The 12086-nt window shown below is 38.6% G+C and overlaps 1 protein-coding gene and 1 long non-coding RNA gene across 2 annotated transcripts in view; one reads left to right on the top strand and one right to left on the bottom strand.

Annotated features, from left to right (window-relative positions):
* LOC105459497 (transmembrane protein 132C) overlaps positions 1-12086 on the bottom strand; it is a 91853-nt gene that overhangs the window by 33287 nt on the left and 46480 nt on the right. The gene's annotated exons all lie outside the window — the stretch shown is intronic.
* Positions 1644-3175, top strand: LOC105459495. Its single transcript, XR_975689.1, has 2 exons — positions 1644-1845; positions 1929-3175. It is a non-coding gene; the product is annotated as an uncharacterized LOC105459495 (long non-coding RNA).

Genomic DNA, 12086 nt, shown 5'->3' on the forward strand with positions numbered 1-12086 from the left:
CTCCTCCTCCTCTCGTAGTCGAAGTGGCGAGAGTGGCAGTCTCCATTTGCGCCACCCTTAAAGAGAATGCAGCACACTCAATGGGCACGTGCTTGTCGTACACTGTTTGTTTCGACAGCGCGATCGTGTGATAGCGCTTGATATCAAAGTAAATCCCATAGGGCTAGAAGAGGCGGGTGCGAGTAGAGTGAGTGGGTTATGAACCCTGGAGCTGACCGGCATACGTCAATATTGTGCAACCGTGATACCAATAATAACTCGACCAATAATCGATTGTCGAGTTGTTGTTACTGATACGGTAGCCAATACGGCGAATTGACAAAACGCACGCTGGAACAGACGGTTACGGAAAATAACGGACACGTGCCCTCAAAGAATATCGATCACTTCCGCTGCGCTGGAGGAGACGATAGATTTTATACGTGTATTTCTGTCTCGTCACCGGAATCTATTACTTTTCTTCCATTACTTGTTTTCTATTAGTACTTTTCTTGTACGTGCAACAAGACAGAAACACGAATAAGCAGAAAATTGTGAACGATACAACGATTTATAATTTAATGTTGCACGTGTTCTTCAAGCTGGCTACTCGTTCTTTTACGATAATAATCATCAAGATAAATGTTATTCGATATATTGTTAACGTTTCAACCGCAATCCCGTACATGATATATCAAAGGTAATTATACAATACCGATGATTATATAACAAATGAAACGCAACGTAGAATGCAACAGGCAGCTAATTTGTATATAATAATTAGAAATCTCATATGAAAGGTGGATCGAACTTATTACTTCTTCAATATAATGAAATTATTGAAATTAATGCTAGAATAATTTCGCAATTATACTTAAAGGAATTTTTTATTTCATGAAAAAAAAATACGGATAATATTTTTCAACATTGAGAAGCTTTTAAATCTTATTCTCTCATTATTCTTTGTAACATGACTAACATATTATGTAAAAGCTTATACTTTCATTAATAAAAAAAAATCTTACGATTAAAAATCACTTCAATCCGATTGCTTCGATCGCGAAAAACGCCATATTGTGAGGAAGAAACGTTTTACGATAGTTATGTGCAATCACACTCGAGAATATCATCGAGATTCGGACAAAGAAAGTGTCGGATATTACGCGGCCCGACCAGACCCTCCTGGCGACGCGCGCAGTCCGCCAGCCACAGTCCAACAGCTGTTACACGCTCGGGCGACACCGGCGGACCGATTCCAGATACCCGGAAGATTGTTTCCAGACGACCCGCCTCCACCTCCGCCCGCATCCTCTTCAGGAACTCTTTCAGCGGGTCGAGCGGTGGCGTCTGGTCGCTCTCGGGTTTGCCGAGGTAGATCTCCGACGAGTTTTCGGGATCGATCCGAGTAATCGTAGTTTCGTAGTTGAACGCTTCCGCTTCGCTCACGACTCTCTCCTCGCTCTCCAAGTTAAACCCGAATGCATCATCAGTTGTCTCTTGTTCATCGTCGCGTTTCCGAAAGCTCTCGGTAGTATCGCCATTATGCTCGACGTGATCGATGATTGAAGGAGCGAGATCAAGATCCTCGAACTTCGTTTCGACCGCTGACTAAACAATGTTTCAACTGTTTATCATGAGAAATTGAAATTTAACAAACAGCGTGTAATATAATAAAGTTGCTTAAATTTCACGTATAACTATTTAATAAAAAAATTAATAAAAAGTTTACACGTAGACTGCACCCTCGGAAAATTTTCAAGTGTTTGGAAATATCTAAATGCTACTTCTTTACACATATTGTCATTGCACAAAGAGTACATCTATCGAGATCAAAGTTTACTTTTCACAAATCGATGAAGATACACAGTGGGATACCCCGTATATTTTACGACGTAATCGCCCGGTCACAAAATTCAAAGTGACTGATCGTTTTTCCGGCGTTTTTCCAGCGTGCCCGACGGGCATACCTCGTTCGTCCTTCCTCGGAAAACGTGACCATCAATCGATTCGATCTCAATTTCGGTTTTATCGCTGGCGACAGACTGTCTCGCCAACACTATGTCGATGTCGGAGTGCTTCGGGTCATCCCCGTAATCCTTCAAGATCTCGAGGCTTTCCGAAGGTCGCTTTTCGCGAAGCGCTTTCCCGCAAACATCCTCGTCAGTGCTTCTCGCCTCCTCCTGATACGTGCTTGATTGAATACGAGTCGATCGCTCAATAAAGTCGAAACGTCGACAAAAGGAAATTATCTGTCTAACTACATTACATTTAATGTAGTTTCGACAAAGCTAATTATATGGTTCTTCGCCATGCAATCCAATTAAATTTGATAGTTAACATTCTCATTAAATAAATAATTTTGAATGTAACTTAAATTTATATTTGACAAAATTTTATGTTGCGTGTCAATTTCTAATACTGTCAAAACTTTAAGATTTGGCGATGCTGATGTTATTGAAAAAATACGAAATTTTCAAAAATGTAAACTATTATCAAAAGCATATGAATACTAAAAGAGCTAATATCTTATTAAACAACATACATATATTCTGAATACAGATATGTTTAATATTCGCGATTTGATTTAACGCGTTTCATTTAATGTATTTTACACAACATGGATTATAATCTTCTTATATGACTTATATTATCGCAGTGCCGCGTAAAGTCCACGATCACGATGCATTAATTCAGAAATTTCCAAGTCACTTCCGTAGAAAGTTGCACAAAGTTGTTAATATTTTCCGTAATCTTCATGTGAACCGGTTAATTTTGCGCTTGCTCCGAAAAGCGGGTCCGAAACGCAAATGCGTATATGAAATATGCAGTACTGCTTGTAATGAGAAGTAGTTAGCAGTCCAGAGTGGATATTGTATGGCGAAAGCAGCTTACTCCGCGCATACGCAAGCTTATTGGCAAAATTTTACTCCGAAAATTTATTAAATTTTACTCATCACGCGCGCGTTATTACATGCCTGTAATTTCCCAACTGTAACTTCCATATCACGATTCCAACATATATTGCGATCTATTTATTTTAGCATAATACTAAATGTATGTATCAATTTAATATTTATACGTTAAAATAGAGAATTATTAGCATGTCATATTAATGCCTTAATTAATCAGTTATTTAAATATTGCTAAATTATATTATAATTAATAAAGGTGAATTTGTGTCACATAACGATTAAAACGTCGCAAGTTTCCTTTTAAACATACACCAAATAAAGAGAAATACGCCTTGCAATTATTAAATCATTATAAAATATGCAGAAGTACATGAACATGTTCCCATTGTTCTCTTTAGAGAAAGACAGTTATAACTTTGTTATAATTATATCCACAAAACTACAATGTAGCGCTCGGTTAAAGTGCATGTTATATATGCTTAATCCAAATAGCTTCACTAGTGCGTGCATGAGTTATAAATAAATGTCAAATCTGCTCATTGTCAGAATCAAAATATTATCATATATAAATCTAGTCTATATTTATTTCAACGACAAATATATATAAATTGTTTATTCCTGAGAAAATGTCCTTGTACGCAGTATTTAGGTATCAAATGTTATACGAATCGTATCTCGAATTATTACACATGTAATAATGGAATCTTTGCACATGTTGCTCATTCTCGATATTTTTGCATTATAAAGATTAATTTCGAATTTCACGAAAAACAACGAGTTGACTTTCTGCAAATTTCCAGGATTTCTTCCCATATTTCTTCCTAATTGACCTATTTCTTACTCGTAAAGTTATAAATCCTCTGATAGAGAGAGAGAGAGAGAGAGAGAGAGAGAGAGAGGTAAAAAAATAGGATATTCTATAGAATTATCTTATTAATGGTCGCCGAAGCGATTTTTTCGCGCGATCCGATGAGATAAAATGAAAAGTTACCCCGAGTTACTGAACGAGAGTCGCGTCAGGCCGGATATTTTATTCAACTGGAAGAGAAATGTCGCGATACCTCTTCCGTCGCTGTGAACTCGCAGCTGCGAGCTCTCGTCGTCAAATCGATCGTGCCGGACGACGGCTTCGAAACGGACGTTGTCGCGTCGCGCGGGAAATCGGCGCGCTCGGCTTTGCGACGCTCGCCGCCGCAATCGAGATCCGCCAGATATCCATAGAGATCCAGGAAAATCCTCAAGGGTATCATGGCCGAGCCGCCTTCCGGCTCGTGCGTCAGTAGCTCGCATACGTATATCATCGTCTCGAGAAGATTCTAAAGCGGGCGTAATACAGGGTAAGTTATAACCACGACCGGACGCAACTAATAACGTTCACTTAATTTCAAGCCGATTGAATTTCTTTAACGTAAACATAAGATATAAAAATGCAGAAAAGAAGGGATTTCATAATTTTCGTTAAATGTAAAAATCTCAAGAGTTATACATATATTTTCTAACGTTACATATTTAGCGACATATGTGTTTAAAGAGTAAAAAAATCCAGACAAATATTTTATCTGACGTTTGTTAATTATTTCATTCTCGTGAACATTTTTATCCTATATTTTTCGCCAAAAAGATTAAAAAGTATTGATTGTAACGCATATGTAGCAAGGCATTACTACATCTTTTAATCAATCGTGATTCCAAATTGTTTTATTCGCGATGTCCAATACAGTTAATGGCTCTTCTATTATTACTGCTGTGTTAAAAGTTAAAAAGCTGACAGGTGTCGCTCATATGGACTGATATCCAGTAAATATCACATTTTTAGTTTATTCTAACTTTCACAGCGGCACGTACAAACCAATAACACTCCATTTTTCCTGAATATAAACATGTGCCGTTTTGCATAACAAATATTCTCAATATACATTATGCTACAAAGCATAACGCAACAATGATACATGTTAATGGTTCGATAAAAAGTAATATTTCTAAAAATGCGATACTTTCGCGAAAAAAAAATCCGAGAGAAAAATCCGTCATGTTTTCCGATTCCGATATCAGACACAGTCGAACACGCTATAAAGAGATATTGTTCCACTGGTGGCGTTTATAACTCACATTTCCTAAAAATCCACAGGCGACCGCGAGGAATCGATAAAAGTCACAGTGGTCTTTATCCTGCAATAACTCGGCGACCGTAAAAAGCTGATAAAGACTTGTCTCGGGTAAATCCAACCCTTGCCATTCCTGCAGGAGGGCTTTCAGGCAAACCTTGTTCACATGACCGAATCTGTTGAGTAGGGTCCTCAGGTAGCCGGGCGTGATGCCCGAGGGGTGCATAAAGGGTGGATACTCCAGTCTGTCCTATAGGGACAATATCGTGGCGGCCGAGATTATTCACGGCAGTTACCAATCGACCGTAGTTTGGTGATCGATAATGTGTCCGTCGTGCGTACGTATATACATTATGCGTAATGCGAAATCGTTACGAATCGATTTCACCGCGTACTAGACGTGTCTGTCGCGCGGCATTTCCGTTGAAACGCTTCTCGTTCTGAGGAGCACGAATTACGCTGATATTTGTCTTCAGTGCTCTCTCCCTCGTTCGCTTCCTATTCTGAAAGCGATGTACGTACGTACGTACGTCGGAAATATCGCGCTATAAACAGGTATCGCGTGTCAGCTGCGCGGTAACGCGATATGCCACAGATAAACGAGGAATTCAAGTTAACAATGATAACGATGACGCGTGCGCGCGTTGTTGTGAATAATAGTTGCAAATTAGATTACGCGCACTGTAAATTAATCGGTAAAATGCACGAATGTCATGAAGAAAGAGAGAGAGAGAGAGAGAGAGAGAGAGAGAGGAGTGAAGAGGAAAATGGTATAGAGCACCATGGATGTTTCACGAGAGGATACATTGGTGCAACTTTAGCAACGTATAATTTGACAAAATTGAAACCAATTTCACGTTTGCGAACATTTAAGCCATAGTATAATTGAGAAGTTATTTAACATTTAACATCAAAAAGCTCTGGCCAAACGAATTTTTGAGCAAAGGATAGAATAACATCCACATTAAATTTGAGATAAACTTGTCATTAAGAGAATATATGTGACGTTTTTAATTTGCAACAAGTAAAAGTTAACAAAATTTAGAAATTTTACTAAATATTTGATACGTACAAAAATAAATTTTGCACAAATAAAATTAAAAATAATGACAATCGATATGACTGTAAAAAACTTGATTGGCCATCGAATTAATTTCGTCAACCTATGCAACAATTATATTCATTAAATTGCGTTATATGAAGAGTTTGCAAATTTGTCGATAACGCACGAATAATGATAAATGATATTAATTACGAGAATAATAATATTGCGGTTAATATGATTACGGAAGAAATAATTTACGCACAAAACATCGAATTTAAGAATTAATGTAGCTTCAATAAAATATTAATTCTCTAATATACTTAATTCTTAAACATATTTCGATGCCGCGGATGTTAACTTTTAATTATCGATCAATTGCGTTAGAGAGAAAGATCGCGCGGCCCACCGGTTCGTAACTTCTCTTTAATTCTGTTATCCTACAACTAGAATTGCGCAAACTTATAATTACAGACATCCATCGGAAGAACGCGGATGGACGAACTCCGGAGATGAACGTGCCTTACTTTGACCCGCTTTACGAATAATATATAATAATGAATATTCGCAAGAGCGATGTAATAGATCGATTGGCGCGCATGGAATTTTCATTAATTTTTGCCTTCTACAAAATATTTTTAGAAATATTTTCCAATAAGAATATTTCCGCTGTCCGAATTTGAAAACATAGGGAAGAAGAAGAAAAAAATAAAAGTTGGATTAATAATAACAAAAAAAAATGTTTAGGTCCATAGAATTCTAGTTATCAAAAAGTTATTGCTTTCTCTTTTCTCTTTTACATTAGAATAAATATTTACACAGTCCCATCAATATTTCTTAAAAAGAAACTTGTTAGAGCGAAAAGTAGACTATCATTACTATTAGAAAAATTTGCCGAGATGGAGCTCTAGCGCGTAAGTCCAATTTCAAAATTTCTCGCGGAATTTAAAATCCTTACGTTAGTTTTTTCAAAGCTAAGTTTTCCTCATAACATGAAATTGCGCATGTTGCACGATGAATAATGGATCCGAGGAAAGGTAATACGAGTAGAAAAGGAGATCGCAGAGCTCGACTGACGCGGGAACGACGTGTTTGCACAAAAAGGAATGTACCTTCGCCGGAGGCACCTCGCCGTTCGCTAGAGCGCGGAAATACGCGGCGGTCCATCGTAGAAGATCGTGCGGCTGCGTGCGAATCGCCGCCTTCGCGTATAGTTTCAGAATATGCGGGAACGTCGGCGGTATGTTTATCTGTTGGGCGCAGTAAATCCGCTTGGTCTGCGAATCTGACATTGTGCACGCGCGTTTACGGAGGGAAGGACGGAAGTGAAGGCCAAGACAAGCGGAAGCGACAAGAGACGAACGGAACGAGACTCGACATGGAGCGATTCGATTGATTTGCACGAACCGCCGCCGCCTGCCGCCGCCACGCCGTTGTCATATTCCATTTTCTTTAAACAACTGTCGATGGATATACAAGAATAACGATACAAGCAACGAGCTTTACAGTATCACGAATCGTGGCAAGGATTGTTGTACTTTTATGAGAGATAGATAGTAAATCGAATAGATTTCAGAATGCCTTATATAACCTTAATACGAAAATGATCATCTTTAGTGTAATAAGGAAAAAAGAAAATCTTTACTCATCAAAAGATTAATTTCCTATTTCATTCTAAAAAAATTAATTATGTAATACCAGTTTCTATCTTATTTTTTCAAGAAATTATTAAATTGTTAATGATATTGCAATTAGATATGATTGTTCCTTTTTGTTATTTAAATTCTTAGTTTGTCGTGTCACAGATAAGTTATCTTAGATGCTACTCTTCATAGCTTCTCAGCTCAAAGAATTGTCCGAATGTGTAATTTAAAGGAGATAATAAGTTATATCCAATAAGCTATTTTTACATAAATTTTGTATCCTAATCCAAAGCCTCTCTATAATTCGTGGAAAATTCCGCCCAAGTCCTCCGCAGGGAATTTAACACATGCTTTCAGCGAACTTAAACTGCAATAACCACGATCGATGAAACATTGAAAACGTACTTCATTTTACGAGGGGACACGTCGAACCTTTTAAAATTTAACTAGCCGATCGATTATTCGACTCCCATGTGCAGCTTTTAATATCTACTCGTTCAATTTCGGCCAATCTACTACAATTAGGACGCATCTAGCCTCATAACAATTTTACGATAAAATATTTTCAGCAGAGAGTCCGCTTCGGCAAGTGGTCATATCTGTTATCTTAAATGGAGCAGATTTTATCTAATATAAATATATAGTTCCGCAAATTGAGGTGTTGATATTTACGTCACGTACAGAAATTTCAATTTAATCGCCGAATTTAAAATCTGCGGATAATACGAAATGTCAGTGAAAAAAAATGTGAAATTCCGGGGGAGGTTTGTGATACGCAAGTTCGCACATTCGAAGTGTCGTAAATCTGAATGTTTGACCTAATTTCGTATAAATCAGAGGTATTGCTCGAGATACGCGCACAATCATCCACGGCCGCGACCTCGATGAACATACATACCACTATACTTGCGCACCGTCAATATTTTTACAAACGCGATGAAAGCTCGATGAATTACCTAGAACAATAAGACCAATACGCCGACTACCTCCGACACTCTCAATGGAATACAAATGGTGCTGAGCAAACAACAGAGATCGACAGCCCTCTGAAAATCGAACGCCCGCCACCACCGGTGTCCTCCACCACCACATCAGAATCAATGATCGATCCGACCCCATTCCTCCCTTTGCATTATTGCGACCCTCATTCTATTACCCGTGCGTCGGCACATATACATTTCTCGATACGCGGCCTCTATCGCTTTTGTCGCGATGCATAAATGAAACATTCCTATTCAGCGCACCGCTCAGGCTTCCCTGCGTTGCCTTCCGACACATGTGTAAAAAGTATTCCAAAGACAACACGCTTTTGACTTTTTCTCAGCTCATATTCTATCAACTCGATTAGTGATTTATAAGTAATGAACGAATTACAACTTAAGAGAATAAATAAGTAACATACAATTAAATTCTCGTTCAATTCGTTCGATGTAAATTTACTACAGTTATATCTCATCTTAAAACACTTTATATCTGCATTCCTATTGTTATCAATAAATTAATGAAGATATGTGATCAAATAAAATTCTCGTTAAAGAAGAGAACTTGTCCAGGAGAGATCGTTGATAATCATCAGCACATTTTTGAGAAACAATATTAACAAATCCATCAGAAATCAACAAGCTATATACGATCAGAGTTTTGTTAGAGAAAAATTGCGAGCAAATTTCCTGAGTAACTGTTTGCCATTTCTTTCTTTAAATCCATTCTCTCTCTCTCTTTCTCTGGATGCCGGGCATTTCCCTCCGGCGTACATCTCGGAGGGTAATCGCTGAAATAGTTTTCAATCGATCGATCGCCAGCCGCGGGTGCGCCGCGCCGCGGAAAAAGAGCGTGCGCGCCGCCCGTCTGCCGCAATTCGCGGCCGCGTTATACACGGCGCGGCGTATCATCCCCCTCCGTTTCATCGCGAGCTCCGATTCCAGCACGAATATCAGGGGCCTTGGATTCGAATAGCGAGCGGAAGCAATTTCGTCGTCCTTCGGGAATGGCCTTGGCATGACCGCCGCCGCACCGCCACCACACCGCCGCCGCCGCCGCCGCGCCGGGACCGCCGGGACGTCGACGTCCCGCCGCATCAATCGTCCATTGAATGAAAGTCGGCTACGAGCTGTGGGCACGGGGGGTAATAAGCGTCGTGAAACCCATAAAATCGAAGTCGCTGCCGGTATATCACCCTGTGACATACAGCGTCGTGAAATAAAGAAAAAATGCAGTCACACTACCGGACGGTTATTAATCGAAAGAGATGAATTGTTCGAACGTAACGTTCGCTCCCTTTTTCTTCCCTCTTGCAGCGAGACGATTCACGTCGAGCGGAGACTTAGCGGTCGGTACGGACGTCGGTGAACAACGAAATCGCGCGCTAATGGCGACGACGAGAGAAATTTATGTGCGTGAGAGGATTGCGAGCGGTGCTGGCTGAATTATTAGGATGGTTTTGGGCGAACGTTTTAACTGTACCATCGTTCTGCTGAGCGTTAAGCGGAAAATGAATGTCCCGCCTGCGTGCGTGTGAATATTGAAATTTTATCTCCAAGAATCTACGTACACTCGCGTATTCGCACGCGCGCATGCGGAAAATATTTTCAAGTAATAGAATCTTAGTGTTAATTTTACGCAAAGAATGAAAAGCAAAAACATTTCAAAGTTATTCGAATTCTCGTCTTTCTAATAATTTTGTAAAATGTTTTTACAATTTTGAGATATCGTTCAAGATGTTACAATGTCCTCTGGGGCGAATTCTGCAGAATACAAACGTTAGATAATTCTGACGACGTATCGTCGTTACATATGGACTAAATGGCAATGACTTTTGACTCCTTTGCTTTCACGAACAATGCTAAAGGCGACAGCAGCCGACTTCTTCGTTCTTCGACCTGCTTTCATGAGTTTCCGTGCAAGTAATTGCAGGACAAGTCGGTCGACCGGCGCGCGGCGCGGCAACTGCGTTCGCATATAGGTACTTCCGGCGCCTAGCTGCAAGTATTACGGCGCTTGTGGCAGCGCTCCTCGGTGCATCTGATACCGACAATGAATAGGCGGCAGGCGCAATGCATGCGACTGTAACAGTTGCACGAGAAGCGAAACGGCGCGACTTTAATAACTAATATCGGAAGGAGAATGTAGGAACAAAAACGGGGTTGAATTTATAAGAATGCCGCGCCAGAGCTTTTTATAGAAAGCGAATTTACAAATTATATTTCTGCTTAAATTATCTTGTGCCTAGAGATACGATCAATTTTTGATAAAATATTGTTTCATCTAAATTTTGAAAATACAAACATTTTAAATATATTTCTCTAAAAATTTACATTTTGTATACATTCTACGTTAAGCTTCTAACCATGATTCAGTAATAAAATTTTATCTTTTACTTAATTCACACAAACGTGACTTTTTCAAATTGCTTTAACTGAAATATATTATAAAAATATACTGATATATCGCTAAATGCTTATCGCTAAATACCAAGAAAAAATTGATTTGTCAAACACAAATTATTATTATTAAAATTAAAATTAATATTATTGTGGCATTACGAAATTTGCGCGAATATGGACACCAGTTGATAATATGAATTTTAATTTCAATGTATATTCCTTTCTACTTGTAGAAAATACATATTACCAAGCGAGATAAACGAATTGAGCCATTTACATAATTAATTTTGGTTAATATTCGTTAAGAGCTGAAAGCTGGGAAACATCGCAACTAATAAAATACGAGTAATTAGTTAGCTGCAAAGTCCCTCCTCTACACAATATGTACGCTTATTAGAATTCACATTATATCGCAGCACATGCCAGATTTACTATAGTTGGTATCATAAATTAACGGTATTTTGGATTAGCTGTCCAGCTAAATAATCGCAAGAGAATTTAATTTCGCGCAATAATCCAAATAACGCCAATCGGTCAAGATTTGTGCCCGTGCAATCGGCGAAGTTAGTTCGCGAATCGGCCAAGGTGTCGGTTATTAGAACTGAGACTAATTATAGAAGCACGACTAAATCACCCGCTAGTGACACCGGTAGTTGTATCTAGCACCTGGTGCAACATTGTCTTCCATCTCGGTGCACAGATTGCATCCATGAGCGGCAGCCACGAAAGCTCGATGGATACTCTCGACATAAAATTTGCATAGCAAATTCTATGACACTGGCATAACTGGAATTTTTCTACATTAATGTTCCGCTGTGTGTGTGCGTTTCCGATTTTTAACCATATATTATATATATATTATATATATATTATATATATATTATATATATATTATATATATATTATATATATAAATATACATATATATATATTTATATATAAATCTAATCTAATAAGTTATTATCTTGCAATAATGACTAATAAAATTTTATTCAAAATATGGCTAACCCAAATTTACCAAG

This window comes from Wasmannia auropunctata, unplaced genomic scaffold (genome assembly GCF_000956235.1).
Source record: "Wasmannia auropunctata unplaced genomic scaffold, wasmannia.A_1.0 LD334186.1, whole genome shotgun sequence".
Taxonomy (NCBI): Eukaryota; Metazoa; Arthropoda; class Insecta; order Hymenoptera; family Formicidae; genus Wasmannia; species Wasmannia auropunctata.